This window comes from Staurois parvus, unplaced genomic scaffold (genome assembly GCF_062004578.1).
Source record: "Staurois parvus isolate SC_StPar_1 unplaced genomic scaffold, SC_StPar_1.0 ptg000205l, whole genome shotgun sequence".
Lineage (NCBI taxonomy): Eukaryota > Metazoa > Chordata > Amphibia > Anura > Ranidae > Staurois > Staurois parvus.
In genome coordinates this window covers 2,959,697-2,977,824 of record NW_028318001.1, presented here as the reverse complement: position 1 = coordinate 2,977,824, position 18,128 = coordinate 2,959,697, and the positions used below count along the sequence as shown (strand labels likewise).

General features: G+C 39.2%; 1 protein-coding gene across 1 annotated transcript in view; it reads right to left on the bottom strand.

Annotated features, from left to right (window-relative positions):
- Positions 1-15,120, bottom strand: part of SNTG1 (syntrophin gamma 1) — a 709,360-nt gene extending 694,240 nt beyond the window's left edge. The window contains exon 1 of the mRNA XM_089678410.1: positions 14,758-15,120. The gene's annotated coding sequence lies outside the window, so the exon portion shown is untranslated. The remainder of the gene's footprint in view (positions 1-14,757) is intronic.
- Between the last annotated feature and the right edge of the window lie 3,008 nt (positions 15,121-18,128).

Sequence of the window (18,128 nt, the reverse complement as noted above, 5' to 3'; positions counted from 1 at the left end):
ACTCAGCTCCTTCTAGACATTTACTGGTGTGGTTACAAACATGGTGAAGGCAAGAGAATGGTCCAGGAAGACAAGAGAAGAGGTGATTTCTCTTCACAGGAAGGGCAATGGCTATAAGAAGATTGCAAAGATGTTAAACATACCAAGAGACACCTTAGGAAGCATCATTCGCAAATTCAAGGCAAAGGGCACTGTTGAAACGCTACCTGGTCGTGGCAGAAAGAAGATGCTGACTTCGACTGCTGTGCGCTACCTGAAGCGTAGAGTGGAGAGAAGTCCCCGTGTGACTGCTGAGGAACTGAGAAAAGATTTGTCAGATGTGGGTACAGAAGTTTCAGCCCAGACAATAAGACGCACACTGCGTAATGAAGGCCTCCGTGCCAGAACTCCCAGGCGTACCCCCTTGCTGTCTCCAAAGAATAAGAAGAGTCGACTGCAGTATGCCAAAAGCCATGTGGACAAACCACAAAAGTTGTGGGATAGTGTTCTGTGGACTGATGAAACAAAATTAGAACTGTTTGGGCCCATGGATCAACGCTATGTTTGGAGGAGGAAGAACAAGGCCTATGATGAAAAGAACACCTTGCCTACTGTGAAGCATGGTGGAGGGTCAATCATGCTTTGGGGCTGTTTTGCTTCTGCAGGTACAGGGAAGCTTCAGCGTGTGCAAGGTACCATGAATTCTCTTCAGTACCAGGAGATATTGGATGGAAACGTGATGCAGTCCGTCACACACCTGAGGCTTGGGAGACGTTGGACCTTTCAACAGGACAATGATCCCAAGCATACCTCCAAGTCCACTAGAGCATGGTTGCAGAGGAAAGGCTGGAACATTTTGGAGTGGCCATCGCAGTCACCAGACTTAAATCCGATTGAGAACCTCTGGTGGGACTTAAAGAAAGCAGTTGCAGTGCGCAAGCCTAAGAATGTGACTGAACTGGAGGCCTTTGCCCATGAAGAATGGGCGAAGATACCCGTAGATCGCTGCAAGACACTTGTGTCAAGCTATGCTTCACGTTTAAAAGCTGTTATAACTGTAAAAGGATGCTGTACTAAGTACTAAGATTGAATGTCACTTGGGGGTTGAATAAAACTGATAATGCTGTGAGCACAGAAAAGACATTTGTGGTTATTTCATTATAACTGTTATGTTATATTTGTCTGACCTACAAGTGCCTCTTTAATGTAAATGTAAGCAAGATGACTGAATGATCAAAAGCAATGTCAAACTGGCCAAAACACTCAATTTCAGTGGGGGTTGAATAATTTTGGCCACAACTGTATGTCTGTGACTGCAATGTTTTACCTGTTTACCTTTACTTTTCAGGCTCTGTGCAGCCTTGATATACTGTATGTGCCTGGGCAAAACCATTGCTGTGTCTATAGTTGTATTCATATAATGACTGCAGAGAGAAATAGAGATGCTGAGCATTGCAAACATGCATGCCAGTGTTATATGGTTTACCCAAACTCTGCATGAAAAATATAAATAAGCATGTGAAATAAAATAAATTCAGTTGCCAGAATGCAATATTTGTCCCTATAAAAGGCCTTTAACAAAATAAACTAAATAAAAATAAACTAAATCTTTACCTTAGGATGGCGTATTATTGAATACAAATATCAACTTTTCATTTTATTATCATCAACCTTAAAACATGGTTACTGAAAGGATATACATAGTAAGAGAGCCTTAGTAATAGCTGAGCAACATGCAATAGATTACAGAAAACAATTTAATGTGAGAGCTCATATCAACTTGCCAAGGTCAGAGTAAATAGGTTCTCCTATTTTCTTGTCGACTGAAAGATTTTCTCTGTCTTGCAGCTTACATGACAACCTACATGCCACTCTTTGACCTCTGGCCACAGGGCACAACATTGGCCTGAGACAACTTGGACAAAATAATGTACAAGCTTCAACAATGAGTTGTGCTTAGTGCTGACAACACCAAGTAGATTGACTTAGCAAATGACAAATAGCTCTCACCTGACCCCATAGAATTCCTGCCCTCTCAATTTAAATTCTTGTTTGCAGCCTTCACGCACATAAAAAGAAAACTAAAAATTCAATATCTTCTTTGAAGCCAACAACAGAGTGTGCATATAGAATGAACATTACATGTCTGTTAGAATTTCGGTAAATGACAAGAGATTTGCAGGAAGAATTTTTTGGAGGTTTATAAATATAAAGCTTGAAAGTATGACAAAGTTAATAGAAAGGCAATCCTTTTCAATGCAACCAAACTTATTTTATATTATTGTGTGTCAACAAAAGGGGTCATTTTCTTATGAGTTTACAGTATATAAGTTGAAGCTGTTACACTGGGGCACCTAGAATTTTGTACCCCTAATAACAGGCTCCTTAATCACTGGTGGTTATATTGGAAACATATTTATAATCCTTACTAATAACGAGCAATGTATGCACCCTTCTAATTTTCACCCTTTCCACATTGGTGGTCAGGGGAAATACATTCTTTGATCCAGTGTGATCACTGGATATGTCTCATTAACAACAATAGCTAGCTTGGTCAACTCCCCCTTTTAGTACTCAGTGGACAGGCCCCCTTTGCGCAGGTGTTCAAAGGATAAGGCCCATTTGCACAGGTGCCCAATGGACAGACTCGCTCTGCATAGGTTCCCAGTGGAGAGGCACCCTTTGCTAATGTATTTAGTAAACAGGCCCTCTTTGCACAGGTGCTTAGCGGACAGCAACCAGCAATGTTGCCAAGTGCACAGATCCCCATTGCAATTGTGCTCAGCAAACAGGTTACCTTTGCAATAATTCAAACAAAAACCTTATTTAATGATAAAAATAGTGCTGATGTCAAATCTATCTATCTATCTATCTATCTATCTATCTACAGTATCTATCTATATGTTAGAACAGGGGTTAAAATTTCGAGTCCAGACCTACTAGCCAATCACAAAACTTACTTTCCACCAATTGCCCCACCCAACCTTGCCCAGGTCCGCCCCAAACCCCACCCCTGGCTCGCCCCCCAACCACGCCCCCTTAAAGCTTATGAAATTACATTTTTCTTTAGAATAAATAGTCCAAAATATAAAACTGTACACAGTAATGAATATCCCAGCTCCCCTGTACTCCATTATAGTGATATGACATGTATACAGTAATGTATATCCCAGCTCCCCTGTACTCCATTATAGTGATATGACATGTATACAGTAATGTATATCCCAGCTCCCCTGTACTCCATTATAGTGATATGACATGTATACAGTAATGTATATCCCAGCTCCCCTGTACTCCATTATAGTGATATGACATGTATACAGTATGTATATCCCCCCTCCCCTGTACTCCATTATAGTGATATGACGTGTATACAGTAATGTATATCCCCCCTCCCCTGTACTCCATTATAGTGATATGACATGTATACAGTATGTATATCCCAGCTCCCCTGTACTCCATTATAGTAATATGACATGTACACAGTAATGTATATCCCCCCTCCCCTGTACTCCATTATAGTGATATGACGTGTATACAGTAATGTATATCCCAGCTCCCCTGTACTCCATTATAGTGATATGACATGTATACAGTAATGTATATCCCCCCTCCCCTGTACTCCATTATAGTGATATGACATGTATACAGTAATGTATATCCCCCTCCCCTGTACTCCATTATAGTGATATGACATGTATTCAGTATGTATATCCCAGCTCCCCTGTACTCCATTATAGTGATATGACATGTATACAGTAATGTATATCCCCCTCCCCTGTACTCCATTATAGTGATATGACATGTATACAGTAATGTATATCCCAGATCCCCTGTACTCCATTATAGTGATATGACATGTATAATGTAATGTAAATCCCAGCTTCCCTGTGCTTCATTATAGTGATATGACATGTGTACAGTAATCATTACTGTATACATGTCATCACTATAATGGAGTACAGGGGAGCTGGGATATACATTACTGTATACATGTCATATCACTATAATGAAGTACAGGGGAGCTGGGATATACATTACTGTATACATGTCATATCACTATAATGGAGTACAAGGGAGCTGGGATATACATTACTGAGTAATGTATATCTCAGCTCCCCTGTACTCCATTATAGTGATATGACATGTTGTATACAGTACTTACTGTCCCCCTGAGTCCCCCACGGCGGTGGAGAGGGTGTCTCCTCTCAGCGGAGGAGAGCAGACCTCACCTGCACCTGTCCCCTAGGCGGCGGTGCCGCAGAAGCCGGAAACCGGAAGTTGTAAACCGGAACTCAGCTTCACAATGAGGCATGGAACGCAGGTGCAGTCGCTCCATGCTTCATTTGTGCCCACCGCTCGCAGCCGCTCGCCACAGAGGAATTTCTCCTCGCATTTGGCGAGCGGGCCAGCGGCTTTTTCAAGCCCTGTGTTAGAAAACAGTATTGCACTTACACAGTTAAAAACTTGAGACAAAGCCAAAATGAAACTGAAACTGCTGCATTGCTCTCCAGTGTGCATTCTAGGAAGTCAAAGTGATGTCACCGGAAGCCCCAGTGAGTGCAGTGTGTGCACTAGGGTTTTTTCACAACGCATGTCTGTTTTTGGACTTATTTATGCACAGGGCACTTATTCACATTGAAAAATTGTATTAGTAGTCTGCACAATAATTATTGAGAACATTGTCACACAAAGATATATAGTGGACATTAGCTCAGTTGTGTTGTGTTATGGCACCTTTGCAAAGGTCCTTTGCAGAGAGGCCCCCCTTTTGCAATGGTACTCAGGTAACAAACTCCCCTTTAAAATAGTGCTCACTACACAGGCCATTCTTTACAATGCTGATCAGTGGACAGGCCAGCCTTTGCAATGGTGCTCAGCAGACAAGTGCCCTATTTGCAGAGTGGTCTGGCACTGTTTGCTAAAGTGTTTAGTGAACAGGCTCCCTTGGTGCAGGGGTTCAGCAGACAGGAACCCATAGCTATGTTGCCAGTGGACAGACCCCCTTTGCAGTGGGGCTCTGCAGAGAGGCCCCCCTTTTGCAATGGTGGAGAAAAATTAACCCTAAAAAAGGCCACTCTTCCCAATGGTGCTCAGCAAAGAGGCCCCATTTGCAATTAAAGAGGAGCTCCAGTCATATTTCTAAAAATTTAAAGTCAGCATTTACAAAAACTGTAGCTTTTAATAAACAGCCACTCACCTGTCCCAGGACCCTGCACTGTGCTCACCCAGGTTATTTTCTCTACCTGTCTTTGGTCTCCGGTGCCAGCATTTTAACTGTGGGCACCCTGCTTGTGGCTTCGCAGCTGAGTGCCCACTGCACATGCACAAGCTGCACTGTGCATTGTGAATTGCCTGAAAAGACTGCGGGAGGGATGGTGGTAGAACGTCCGCTCCGATCGCTTGGGTAGTCAGAGCGGAAGTGGGAGTGCCCCACCTAAAATAGTGCCATTTCCTAAAGAGGAACAGGGGAGAAAGCCTTAAAGGTGAACTTCCCCTTTTGGGTAGAGCTCAGCTTTAAGTTCAGTAAAGCGGCCCCATTTTCAATAATACTTAGCAGAAATTTCCCCGTTTTCAATGGTGCTCAATGGGCAAGTCCCCTTCTTGCGGTAGTTCTCAACAGTTAAGTCTCCCTAATCTGCTTATATATTGCCTTGCCTGGTTCCCCCTTCCACTCTCATCAGCATCTTAATAACATTTTAAATAAAACCTTCTATTTTTATTACATATCTTGTTTAGCATCCTTAATGTAATCTGGGTCTCTTCTTCTCTATACAATTCAGGCAGATTATGGCTGATGGGAGGGGACATCAGGGTGCAGTACATATCTTCCTGAAAACATCACAACACCCTTCCTCAGTACATCTCTGAAGAACCCTCACCTCTGCTGCACACAGTGGACTCAATGAGTGGATGTCAGTCTGGGGGAGTGGGCATTCCTAGACAGGCTTCATTTGAGTGCAGCACCCTAGGTAACATTAGCATGTGACTCTGAACTTCCATAAGTAAAATAACTAAAATCCAATGAATGAAAGGGGCAAGCCAGAAACAGTTTGGCTGGGGAGCACAAGTACTAGTTTGATGCTGGATGCCCTCCAACCAGAAAATGAGGCAGGCTCTATCTTTTTTGCTACAGCTTCTAATGCACACTGTGAGAAGCTCACACTGTGCAGTGAAATCTGGACAAGCAACAGAAACCTTTACAACTATGCAGGATTGAAGTACGTCTGCAGTTTGACATCAAGTTTCCTCCTTGTAACTAGCCTACTATCAATTAACAAAATAGAATGTAAATGAACAGAAGAGAAACCAAAATAAAATCAATATTTGGTGCATTTGCAAAATGATTTTCACATTTGCAAAATGCAGCCCAAAACTCAACAGTCCAGAGCACCTGCTGCCATTTTTCTACACTCCAGTTCCAATGCTTTTGTGCATAGTTGAGTCGCTTAGTCTTGATTCTATGTTCTATGCATTAAAACATAGGAACTGGTAAGCAGAAAATGACAGCAGGTGCTCTGCACTAGTGAGTCAAACTGTGATATATTTGGCTATGGCAGCAGGCAGTTTGTTCATGAAAAGGCTGGAGAGCAGTACAACAATGAGTGTCTGCAGGCAACAGTGAAGCAAGGCAGAGGTTCCTTGCAAGTTTGGGGCTGAATTCCTGCAAATGGAGTTGGAGATTTGGTCAGGATCAATGGTGTCCTCAATGCTGAGAAATACAGGCAGATACTTATTCAGCATGCCATACCATCAGGAACACTTTTATTGACCCCCAAATGTATTCTGCAGCAGGACAATGATCCCAAACATGCAGCCAACATCTTTAGGAACTATCTTCAGTGTAAAGAAGAACAAAGAGTCATGGAAGTGATGGTTTGGCTCCCACAGAGCCCTGAGTTCATCTTCTGATGGAGTCTGTCTGGGATTACATGAAGAGACAGAAGCATTTGAGGTAGCCTACATGCACAGAAGATCTGTGCTTAATTCTCCAAGATGTTTGGAAAACTGTGTGCAAGTGTGCCTAGACGAATTGATGCTGTTTTAAGGCAAAGGGTGGTCACACCAAATATTGATTTGATTTGGATTTCACTTCTGTTCATTCACTTTCCATTTTGTTAATTGATAAAAATAAACTATTAACACTTATATTTCTGAAAGCATTCTTAATTTACAGCATTTTTTCACACCTGACTAAAATATTGCACAGTAGTGTATATCATAGTAAGACATTATTCAACATATATGCTGATATAAAGAGAAGGAGGTTACACAGGGGAGGAGTGATATGGTGTCACCACACATATAAAACCTCACCTGACTTACTAGATGTTCTAAGTAAGACAGCTTCAACACCTTCGACCTTGGCTATCTGTCATAGGAGAGTCCCTGTCACTATATAAATGGGTTCAAAAAGAACACAGGACTCTCAAAAAGTCAGTTTGAGAAGCACCAGCAGATGTTTTGCGAGCAGAGAAAACTGTGTACTGAGTTTTCTCTGGATTTGGTAAGTCCGGATTGAGGCTGCAAGTTTGAAGGCTCCAAAGAGTATTGGGTGCGACGGAGTCTTCACTTTGCTAATTGCCTACAGCCTGTGTGAATGCACAGGTGGTCACAATCAGGTCTGAGCATATCTCAGGGCAATTGCTGCCATTCAGAGACACAGGCTTTGTCTGAACATAGCAGTGTGCTACAGTCAGGACGGGTGACCTGCTCAGGAGATGTGACCCTGCGTTGGGGGGACTTCTTTCTCATAGCACTGGGAGAGTCAGGGCAGCTATGCAGGTCAAGAGAGACCGGGAAAGCTGAGGTGACGAGTAAGTCTACAGAGGGGGCTGTAGGAGACCTGTGTTCCCATGAAGCATTAGAGCCCGGGGTGCTGGGAGAATCCTATAAAGTGAGGTCAGGAGTGTGACCTGAGCAGTTGTACTGCAAGCACAGACTGAGCAAGTCTGAGGAGCCCAAGATCTGGAAGATCAGAGCAAGCAGAGGTGCTGCTGACCAAAGAGTCAAGTGACTTGGTCATTTTCGTTTGTTGTGTTTGCTTAAGAAGGACCCTTGCATGGGAAACCTAATGTTATCAGAACTTTCATTCTGTTGCCTTTTAATAAAAATGGGCTGCCACACCCTTAAACCAAAAATGCTGACTGCCATGGACTTACTGTCAAAACGTACTTACCACCAAGCTAAACACCCTCATATTACACTGCCATATAGAAACTTGGAAGAAATGTCTAATGACTTCATCATGTATGTTTGTAGCATCAATGCTGGCCAAGTAATCAAAGGTTGAGTAGCTGGATCCAGCACTTTGGAGATGATGAAATAAAAAAAAGTGCTAACCATACCCATATGGTGGCTTCCGTTTTGGAAACTGCACTAGAAAAATTACAGCAGGAAAGTACTTTTGCTTTGAGTTCTTCCCTTTTTGCTCTCCATATCAGCCCCATTTTTGCTCTCCTATGATCAATGAACGATCCATTTATACGAGGCAGCTTTGGCTAAATGCTAGATTTTACTGAAACTGGTAATAAACTCAAAAGCAAACATTTATTATATTTCAGTTTACATTTTCTAAGATGTGATGGGTACATTCATTTTCTTTTTTAGACTTTCTTTCTTCTAGTTTCATCTGGTGATCCAGCCAGTAAGATAGAGTTCACATATATGGGAATTGGATGCGTTTTCAACCTCATCTGATTCGCATGACATCAAAATCTTTGGAGCCAGCTCACACATTTGCCAGCGGGCCGGCCATGGTGCGATTTCAGAAAGAGTCTGGTGCACTTTTCAGCCCAGTTGGTGAAACTTCCAGTGTCATACATTTTAACAATTTGCATTGGAATTGCACCTGAACCGCTGAACAAAATCGCACCGGACTGTTTTACAATCGTATGGCAAACCAGCCCCACACATATATAAATCCAGGCTAAGTCTAAACTCATGAAATGAAACTTAAGCAGTAAATGTACAATTTTTCCTTGTTGTTAATGTGAAATGTCAGCCAAAATCTCTTTGTTTTGGGCAGTTTGGGGAAATAGTAAAGCCCGTTAAATTTTTACTCCTCCTGGGGAGATTTACCCTCAGTTTTTGTTACTGGTCAGGAAGCAGAATTCTCTGACACTGGAGAGGGATAAAACCTAATATTCTAACCTTTAGCAATGTTATATAAAAAAAAGAATTGTACTTTATTGGCATCATTTACCAAAACAGTGGGGGAGATTTACTAAAACGTGAGCATGCAAAATCTTGTGTATCTCCTCCATAGAAACCAATCAGCTTTCAAGTCTTATTGTCAAAGCCTAATTGAACAAGCTGAAGTTAGAAACTAATTGGCTACCATGCACATCTGCACCAGATTCTGAGTGTTCCAGTTTTAGTAAATCTTCCCAATTGTTCATGATTGTACTGCAATGAAAGAAAAATTAATGCAACGCAACACAGTGAATGAAAATGATAAAACAGCTACAAATTAATTGATAGATATATCTGCATTATCAAAAGCATTGAAGCAAATGGACAGTAGAGAGGACACTAGATTATGTAAAATGGTACCTGTTCAGTAAATGTAGCAGCATTCTGAAACCGAAAATATAAGTTGTCTTATGGAAAGGAGGAACATTTGGTCATTTCTCCTAAACCTTGACAGACGTTAATGCAGGTATGAGAACATACATATGAAAGGTTACCCACAGATTCTTTTAACAGTCACTGCAAGAGACGTGGGTACAGTCAAATAATGGAATTTCAGGCAAATTGCGGAGGGAAAGAAGTCATTTTCATTTGTAATATATTAGATTTTGGGCACAATGCAAATAATTTCAGTTAAAAAATAAGTATAATTCTCTGTAAAAATGTCACAGTATTTGTTTCAAATATTTCAGATTCCATATTTTCTTCAATATCTGCAATTTCCATCATAGAATTATACCTGTCAAAAGGTATAATTCATATATTGTTCATTTTGATGAGTTATTTAACAGAGAACTATATATATATATATATATATATATATATATATATATATATATATATAAAATTATATATTATACACACAGCAGAGGAGGGGTGAATCCCACGGGTTCAATTAATCACTAGAATTAGTGTACACGCAAGCTGATGAGCTCCAACACTTCATCTCATCTCAAGAAATGTAAGTTTTCTGTGCAACACAACTATTTTATTTTTTCAGTGTTTTTTTTAATGTACAGATTTGTTGCAAAAAAACGATTACAAGAAACTGTTTTGCTCAACTTTTTTAGGCTCACCATTAGACAGCTGATGGGGAGATCCAAGACTTAGTGCCCTACAAATACTTTCCATGTTGCTTGCAAAAAAAACTTTTTGAGTGAAAGTAAAGCATCAAACCTATTTTAATTTTCTCACACCTATAAAACTCTTGACCTTCAATGTAATTTTCATCAAGACATACTGGGATTAGCCAGAGTTTTTAAAAAAAAAACTAAAAAAAATCTTAATAAAATGAAACCAACCATTTTCCTGTTGCACTACACTAAGTTAATATGGAAAATTTCATTGCTGACATCTTTTTCTAACTGCCGCTTAGCTGCTTGATACGCTGATGTCCTAAGTTCAGTAGTTTTTGATTCATGGACTAGTAACAAACATGCAGCAAGGTAAATTGGAACTCCTGGTCTGCATCCCTGCCCCGGGTTAGTGACTCAGAATGTTGAAGCCTATGAATCGGCATAAATGCCGCACAGCTTTTTTTTAGCAGTGAAAGCCAATGTATTTCTCACCATACTGGTTTCCTTTTCACATATAGGGGGTTTGTTCAACATTGCCAAATAGAGTGTGTAGTCTACCATGGAAAAGATGGTAGTCTGTGATGGAAACAGAGATGAGAAATTATGGAGACTTTAGACTTTTGGGAATATTTCAATGCCCTTTAAAACATCCGAATTCCCAAAGAATACATAGAAAAAATAAAAAGAAACTCACTTTGCAGAAACCATGACTTACCAGCTTATGTAGGCAGGCCATTGAAAAAGTACTGTCTAGTATGCACAGTATCAGTATATCCAGATAAGTACAATTAAAATAAACTATGGCTGGGCAAAGCCTTACAAAGTAACAGTACAGTTTTCACAGTTACTATTCACCAACACCCTGTCAAAAGTTGTAGTGTCAGACCTTCTAAGCCTATTTTGTTTTATGGTACGAGAATGTTATTGGTTTTTATCTCAAGCAAAATACATAACAAATGTAAAATAAAATTTTAAAAATATAAATACAGAGAAATAGTTAGGAATAAATGCAATCAAATATATGTAAATATGTGTGTATATAATGTAAAAATATATATTTTGGAGAGAAAGCTCTCCAAATAGATGGATGTCATACAGGGGACATTTAGTAGTTTATGTCTAAGTCTAACCTTTTTTTTCAGTGATCAAAAGCTTTAATAAGCCCAAGAGGGTCATCATCAGTGATTAAGAGGTACACTGGGAGCTACATGATTGAATAGTTTGCCACATTGGAGAAAATCAGTAATAAATCGGTAATAAATACCAGCAAATCCACATTCACCAAGTAGAGCTAGATCAAACAGATACAGTATTTCTCAGAGAGGCTTTATCGTCAACCTGAGAGAGCATGTGACGACAGGTCTTGCGGTGCATACAGACAGCATATCTTGTATAGCGTATTACAGAAACCTCTTCTATTGATCATAAAACCTACTCATTATTGACAAGCCTTTTCTTAACCCACCATTCTCAACCTACTCAGAAACTCTGTTTTTTTTTCTACTTCTAACATATGTGTGACTTCTGATTGCCCAGCATTCAGATACTCTATATGTAAAACATCCTTATCTTGTTGGTATTTGTTGAGGCAGGTATGTTTAATCACCACTTCACTAATTTCAACTGTCCAGTTGAGAATCATGCCAGTTTTCTTGGTTTTTGAAGGTACAAGCTCTAGGATTATCTTACTAGCTTATATTTGCTTTGCTAATTTGTGAGCCACTAACCTGAAATCAACATGCGGATATCAGGTTTTTCATATAGATTTCTTCCAGGTCAGTCACTGGCCAAAGATGACAGTCCTGAAGATTGCACTTTAAACACAAGTCAACAATGGAAACTACCATGTTTTATCCTGACATGAAAGAAAAATCATACGGGGCATAGTCTGGATGTGAAACAATTTTCAAATCTGGAAGGTGGGTAGATGTTTGTGAGTTAACAGCTGTCAAAAGTAAAGAGTAAAAAGCAAAAACGATATAAAATATAGATTAAAAACCCTGTATAAGAATACTTTGGGGTTGATTTACTAAAACTGGAGAGTGAAAAATCTGGTGCAGTTGTGCATGGTAGACAATCAGCTTCTAACTTCAGCTTGTTTAATTAAGCTTTTGACAAAAAAAAAAAAAAACTGGAAGCCGATTGGTTTCTATACAGAGTTGCACCAGATTTTGCACTCTCCAATTTTAGTAAATCAACCCCTTTAAGACCAAGTATAGCAATTGTGCCTGACTTCAGGATTAGTTCTAACAAAATAAATTCTTTCTTGAGAATTTTAATAACTTTCTGCTTCTCTTTTGAATTTTGGATATTGGAGTGTCGAAAGCAATGTCATACTTTTTGTTCTGCTTTCCAAACTGATTATGATTTTTCTAAGCCAAAATCAAGTGGTTCTGCTTTGCAGTATTGCTGCTTTTTTTAATCTCTCCATTATTATTTTTCCCCATTTCCATTGAAGGCTTGCTTTGAAAAATCACCTCTTGGTTACCAATCAATCTATTTTCTTTCTTGAGGGAATGTGATGTAATTTCAATCTGACTTTGACATGCAAGAATGTTTTACAATATCATTTGTAGCATACAAAAAAAGGCAAGCTCTCTGGAGGGGAGACTGAGGTGGGAGACAGTTGGTATGCCCATGCACACTAATTAAAAACAGTATAGGAAGATTCCTGGGACACTTGTCGAAAGGAGACTGGAAGTCTTATTTTTCATCAGCCTATAGGAGCATAGATAAAAATAAACAATACAAAATAATGACATTAAATTTACTCTTTGAAAGAACAGGTTTTTTCTATATGTCATAAACATGCTATGATGTTTACTCAAACTATGCAGCACCTCATTAGCACCAGCAGCGGAAAAAGGCAAGAGTGAGAAATTCAATATAACTCATTTGAATGATTGATGATATACCAACCATCAGATTTTTTCTTTTTTACATTTCCATTTCTTCCCAACAGAACTATAGCAGCACATCAGTTGCAAAACTACAAAAAGACAAGTAGCTACTCAATAAAAGAGACGTTAATGTGTCCACTGAACATACACAATGTACAACCAAGTCTTCCTTTTTATAAGCTCTAAGTAGTGATAATGTCATTTTTTCTCTGCATGAAATAGGCCATTTGGTATGGCAACTCTCCCAGGGTTACTGCAAGAAGATATGTTTAAAAAGAACTTGGATTATTAGGGGAACAATACGTGTCAGAATTAGATATATTACAGCCATGCTTTAATATTTAACCATATTAAATATTTCACTAGATGGAGCATAATGCAGTGACAACCTCAGATTATCATTTATTAAATCAGCTGCCTGTGATATCCTGCTTTCATGCCAAGCTTTAGACCTCCATTTCCATTTGTAATGCATTTACTTCCTCTTGCTTCACCCGCTGACCCGCAGCACAAAAAAGAGAGCAAGTTCCACAGAGCAAACATTTTCATTAGGGTCTATGCGCCTGAAGGAAAGGCTCAGCTAACAGACAAACCATTCACATATTCGCTCGATTTGTTTGCAAGCCTGATCTCATGTCAGCGGTTCAAGAGAAATCCTCGACTCGTAATCACAATGATGTATTAATCTTATTTCTAGAAAATCACTGTTCCATTTGAAAAGTAAGAGAGAAAACAGCTGAAACATACGTGGTTACTTGTTTGACATGTGAAGCAATAAGAAGCCCTGTCTCATTACCTTTCGCCCACTTTTCCAAATAGCTCACTGCTATGCAGCCCAATCATTCAAATTCAGCACACATTACTTATGGTCCCATGGACTGCATTGTGTGTTGCACTACAATATAATGTCAAACACTGAAAGAGAAATCATTTTCTAAGTTTTATAAAGCCCATAGGAACCAGCAAGCCTTCGAAAACCTCCTACACAGAAATGATTGGAATTGATCAAGCTCTTAGTATAATGTCACTGGTGCACTATAAATCTGGATAACTGCTTTACTTGCTTTCAACGGAATATTTATCAAGGACTATGCCTTCATATACAGAGTATTTTGGGATCACTGTGGAAGGACAGACACCTACTACATGCACCTGTGCTGTAAATGACTGTGCTCTAAAGCAAGGGTTAACAATTCCATTCGTAAGATGAAAACTTTATTTCTAGGGCATGCTCAGGGTTAGATCCATGTATGCAATATACAGGAGTGCCAGCCTGACTAATGCATTTCAGGTTATGCAAATACATGCAGATTTATGCTAAAGATATGAAATGCAAATCTCCCGAACACAGGAAGCTCCAAAGTCTTGCAGGTACTCTGTACAAAAGGGAGCTGCAACTATTTTTGGGTAGTATGCAGCACTTCTGGCATGTGAACATGGATTGCATACCAAAAGATGAACGAAAAGTGGGAAAGTCTGCTATATTTAGAATTTAGGGGAAACATGAATCTTGTGTGCTTGCCTTGTTATTGCATGCAGGGAAGAAAGCACATACATATAATGAAGAACCAGCAACACAGCTGAAAAAGACTATAATCATTTGCACTCACCAGCCAGTTGCATGCGGTGATAATGGAGCAATCCTTGAAAACAAGTGAAAGCATCCACTCCTTTAGCCGGGGTAATCTAATTCCAAAATGTGCTCAGGCTCATCCTGATTATTCTGTGCTCTTGTCTGTGTCTTTTCTGCCCTGGACATCCATTGTCAGGCAGGCTGACTCTCGCCTTTTGATGAATTGGAAGTTGCTATTCAGCAGAGATCAGACAAGGGGGAGAGAAAGCCCCAGCTAGGACTAGAAGAAGGGAACTGCAGCACTTCTAATGCCATCTCATTGTACACAGTGCTTGGGAAGAGCAGCAGCTCAGCACAACACAGCTGCAATTCTGCTCTCTGCCTGAGCTCTCCATCTCTAGGCAGGCACGCCTCTAGTGACAGTTCACAAAACGTGACATGGACTGTTTTACAGCACAGTGCTATAAATCCTGCATCACAAGGTTTACAGCACACACAGCGAGAGGGGAAGAGCGCTGATTTCATACAACCATGACATTTTTACAATCCTGCTCTGGGGTATTGCTTCTTTTTATTTATGCAGTCCAGTCTACCCACATGGAAGAAAAATATATTTTAAATATATTTTTAAAATATTCTTCCCAAATATATTGACATATATTTGAAATTGTGGCCATATTCAACATATTTCAAAATATATATAATTAAAAAAAAAAAAAATATATATATATATATATTACAAAATATATGAAAAATATTTTTAAACATACAATTTCAAATATACTGTATTACTGTATGTCTTTAAAAATACATTTAATCTACATTTTTGGAATGCATTTACAGATATATGTAAAAATATATGTTAAAATGACTTTTATATGTTAAAAAAAATCTGAAGAATATATTTAAAAAATATATATTTTTAAAAATATTTGTCACATATTTTGTAATATATAAAAACACATTTCAACATACAGTGTATATATATATATATATATATATATATATATATATATATAGATTGACATACAGTATATTTTGAAATATATTGAATACGGCCAAAATTGTAGTATTTGAAATACATGGCAAAATATTTGGGAAAACTATTTTTAACCATTAGCCGCCCGGCCAATGGCCGTTTGGCGGCTTCAATTGTGTCCCTGCATTCCGGGTGCACGCCATTTGGCGTGCTCCCGCACATGCGCCGTTTGCGCTAATGCAGAGCCGCGCAGCAGTGCGATCTGTCAGCGGCCGTGCACCTCGGACACGGCCGATGACAGATCCGAGTACCGGCTCCCGTTGCTGGTACCATGTGACCTGCTGTGACCAATCACAGCAGGTCACATGACAGGTGTATACAATGGATGGCTTCATTCATGATGCCATCCATTGTATAGTGCCTAGCTGTGAATGGTCACAGCTAATCACATGCACATGTCATGTGATTAGCTGTGACCAAATCACAGCTAAGCACAAAAAAAAAAAAAAAAAAAAGCTGAATGAATCGATTTCATTCAGGTAAATGCTTGCTTATAGCAAAGTAATTCTTTGCTATAAGCAAATTGTGTAAAAAAAAAAAAAAAAATACTGATCACTTCCCCAAAGTAGTACAATGTTACTATGGTAACATTGCACTACTTTGGTCAAAGTAAAATATGAAAAAAAAATCTTAAAAAAAATTTAAAAAAATGTAATAAAAAATTAAATATAATAAAAAAATAAAAAAAAAATTTAAAAAAAATTATATATATTTTTTTTTCATACTGTCACCAGTCAGTGTCCCTGTTCACCGCCATGCCAGTTATATGATGATGCTGTACTGCACTGGTGACAGTATGTAAAAAAAAAATAGTGAAAATATTTTTTTAAATTTTTTCATTTTCCAAAAAATTATGACAAAAAATACAACTTCAAAAAACTTGCCATGCCTCTTATGTCGGACTGTCTACTTTGCAAAAAGGGGTCATTTGGGGATATCTGTACTATTCTGACATTCTTGGACCTCAAGAAATTAGATTGGCCGTCAGTACTTCAGGATTGATCAATATTCAGATCTATCCCATAGTTTGTGAACTCTATAACTTTCCTACAAACTAAAAAATACATCCTAATTTGGGTTATTTTCACCAAAGACATGTAGCAGAATACATCTCGGCCTAAATTTATGAAGAACAATTATTTATTTGTAAACTTTAATAACAGAAACAAAGAAAAATGTGTTTTTTTTCAAAATTTTTGGTCTTTTTTTGTTAATTTAGCAAAAAATAAAAACCCCAGCGGTGATTAAATACCACCAAAAGAAAGCTCTAGTTGTGTGAAGAAAATTATAAAATTTTTGTTTGGGTACAATGTTGTATGACCGCGCAATTGTCATTCAAAGTGTGAGAGCGCTGAAACCTGAAAACTGGCCTGGGCAGGAAGGTGTAAAATTGCACGGTATTGAAACGGTTAAAATATATTTCAAATACATTTTTCTTCTATGTGGGTTAGCTGCAATGATCATGGCCAAATCCCAATGTTTTTATTTGTGCTTTTTATCTGATTTTATGCATTAATGTTTTTACCAAACTATTCTATAGTTAGGCTACATTTACACTAGACCTCTGCATTTAGGTTGTCCAAACTCAGGAGAAATTATCTGGGAAGTATAAACGAAAGAAATGCTTTCCATTTCAATTTCTCCTGCATTTCACCTGTACAGTAACCTCATTAAACGGTCTCCTCTCAAGCTCCTATAAGTCCATTCACTGTTTCCTGCAATGGGTGCTGGTTGGGCAGGAGTCCGTCTACAGTCCTCACATACTGTGGATATTTTATTTATTTTATTTATTACAGGTACTTATATAGCATTATCATTTACGCAGCGCTTTGCATATATATATTTTACATTCCTATCAGTCCCTAACCCTCAAGGGGTGTACAATTGAAGGTCCCTAACTTACATTCATAAACATACTAGGGCCAATTTAGGCAAGAGCCAATTAACCTACCTGCATGTCTTTGTAGTGTGGGAGGAAACTGGAGTACCCGGAGGAAACACACGCAGGCATAGGGAGAACATGTATAGAGGAAGGTCCCAAACACCATACACCTAGAAAAGTCATTAATAAACAGGTAAAAGCAGCCTCAGCCAATTCATCCATAGCCACGCCTCCAATGCGTTTCACCCAGGCGACAGGCCTAAGGCTATGTTCACATCTGTGCGGGTGGTGCCGCTGTGAATCCGCACGAAAATCTGTGCAGCCGCACCACCCGCACAGAGAAATGCAGACCCGCAGGCAGGTGCCATCAGTTACCGCACTAGAAAACGCAACCGTGCTGGGAACCAAGGTCCCCGCGCTGGCTGCGTTTTCACAAGAAGTACAGGGACGTCTTCTCTGTGGGGCATGGGAGTCCATTCAAATGAAT